The sequence below is a fragment of the Delphinus delphis genome, chromosome 3, assembly GCF_949987515.2.
Source record: "Delphinus delphis chromosome 3, mDelDel1.2, whole genome shotgun sequence".
Lineage (NCBI taxonomy): Eukaryota > Metazoa > Chordata > Mammalia > Artiodactyla > Delphinidae > Delphinus > Delphinus delphis.
Window position 1 is genome coordinate 149,689,143 of NC_082685.1, and position 2,526 is coordinate 149,691,668.

At 38.1% G+C, this 2,526-nt stretch overlaps 1 pseudogene; it reads right to left on the reverse strand.

Moving 5' to 3' along the window:
* Positions 1-366: 366 nt before the first annotated feature.
* On the reverse strand, positions 367-789 carry LOC132422299 (profilin-1 pseudogene; annotated as a pseudogene).
* Between the last annotated feature and the right edge of the window lie 1,737 nt (positions 790-2,526).

The following is a 2,526-nucleotide window of genomic DNA, read 5'->3' on the forward strand; positions in this document are numbered from 1 at the left end:
AGGTGATTCACTTTGTTATAAAGCAGAAACTAACACACCATTGTAAGGCAATTATACTCCAATAAAGATGTTAAAATAAAAGAGACATATACAGGTACAGTTGGTTTTTTATTTTTATTTTTTTAGTATAACCTTTTTTATTGGGAAAAAAAGCCCAAAACAGAAAAATTTTCAAACCACACACCGGAGGGGCATGGGTTGGGGAAGCGTGTCTGTCCTTCCTGCCCAGGTCCCCAGCCCATGTGGTTTTGGCAGCATAAGGGGTGTGGGGTAATGGCCTCCAAAATAAAAATGGCGTACGTGTGTGTGGGATGTAGAGGCGTGCAAAAGCAGTGGGGAGTGGGGGATGGGGAGGGACAGACGAGGTCAGTATTGGGAACGCCGCAGGTGGGAGGCCATTTCATAACATTTCTTGTTGATCATACCATCCTGTACACCTTCTTTGCCCATCAGCAGGGCTAGCGTCTTGGCATTCAGGGTAACAATGATATCGAAGGTGGCGGCTCCGCAGGTGCTCTTGGTACGAAGATCCATGGTAAATTCCCCGTCCTGCAGCAGTGAGTCCTGGATCACAGACCATTTCTGGCCCCCAAGCGTTAGCCCATTCACGTAAAAACTTGACCCGTCTTTGCCAACCAGGGTACCAACCTCAGCTGGCGTGATGTTGATGAAGTTTTTTCCAGGGACGGCTGCCCAGACGGAGGGCAAGTTCTTATAGCCCACGATGGCCGCATCCTGACAGGTCCCTTCCGCCATGAGCTTGTCTTTGTAGACGTTCCACCCGGCCATGGCGCTGCTACTGGGGTGCTCTCGGGGCTGCTGCTGGGGCCAGGGGCTGGGCTCGGGCTGCCTCGGGCTGGCGGGTGGGGGAAGGCGGAGAGCTTCAGGCACACGCTGTGGTCCGGACCACGGCTCTGCTAGCTGTGCCGCAGCCCTCGCACAGCCACTTCCTCTGCATTACTTTTAAATTGAAGGATAGTAACATCTTCGTACCAATAAATTTAAAAACAACATTTTGCATGAATACTGTGTAAAATTATGGGTGTCGGCGCAGTATAAAAGTAATTATATTTTTCTTCTTCCTTAACGTGTTCAAAATTGAAGGGCATTTAAAAATTTTCTTAAGCATCCATTAAATATAAGACAAATATCTGAAATAAAATACAATACTCTATACTTGGCTATTTACTCAAATCATTGGTGTTTAAGGAAAATTTTCAACTTTTTATTGACAACTTGGAGTTGCATGCACTCTGGTAGGTTGGTTTTATAAGAGAATAATTTGAATAAATGTAATTTTAATAGAGCAATAAAAATGTGGTTATATAAATTGTATATTAGTTTATTGCTTCATTATTGTTTTAAAAATTATTTAGTTGTTCGATTTTTTCAAGATATTTTGAACTCAGTCATTTAGTGTATCTTCTTCCTGATATTTTGATAAAATACCCCACAGACATGTAATATGAAGAAAAATTCAAATCTAAGACCTAGAATTGAAACAAAAACAAATCATAATATTAGGAGGTATTTTAAAGTGAAGAATGTGTAAAGAATTGAGAGAAATGTCAACTAGTGTAAACTGGCCTTGGTCTTAACACAAACTATAGAAACCTGTACAGAGTACATGGATATTTGCTTTGATGTGGGAAAATGTAGACATTACTGTCAAAGAAAAATACAATAGAAAAAAAAATAAACTATCAGCTTTTAGAAACCATCAAATAATATGTGAAATAGTAATCATTAACTCACCTCTGTAGGCCAGTTGTCGTGAAAGTTAAAACTCTTGGTTTAAAGCACCTGACCATTTAGATTATCTAAATGTATAATTATCAATAGTCATAGAGGTATAAACAGTGATGTATCCATCCAGTGATGTATAGTATACTACACACTGTTAAAATCAGTAAAATCTACATTAATGTTTGTATTCATTTGCTAGGACTGCCATAGCAAAGTACCCCAGACTGGGTGGCTTAACAGAAATTTACTTTCTCACAGTTCTGGAGGCTAAAAGTCTTAGATCAAGGTATTAGCAGATTAATTTTCTTCTGAGACCTCTCTCCTTGGCTTGTAGATGGCCATCTTCTTTCTTCTTTTCGTGGTCTTCTGTATGTGTCTGGATCCAAATTTCCTCTTTTTATAAGAGCCCAACTCAATGACAACATTTTAACTTAATTACCCCTTTTTAAGATTCTAAATACAGTCACATTCTGAGGTACATGGGGTTAGGACTTCAACGTACAAAGTTTGGTGAAATACAACTCAGACAATGACAATATTTTAACATGGAATAATCACTATCAAATACTGTGTGTGGGAAAATCAAGTTAGTAAAACTGCACAGAATTATTCTGCATATATTAAATACACTCATTTTGAGTGATAATCAAAGGGATTTAGTGATTATTTTAACATTTTAATTTTATGACAGGTATGTATTTTATGTATAATTAAAAATTATAAGACTATAAATCATAGCTTCTGAAATTATTAAAAAGGAAAATACACTAAATAAAAAAT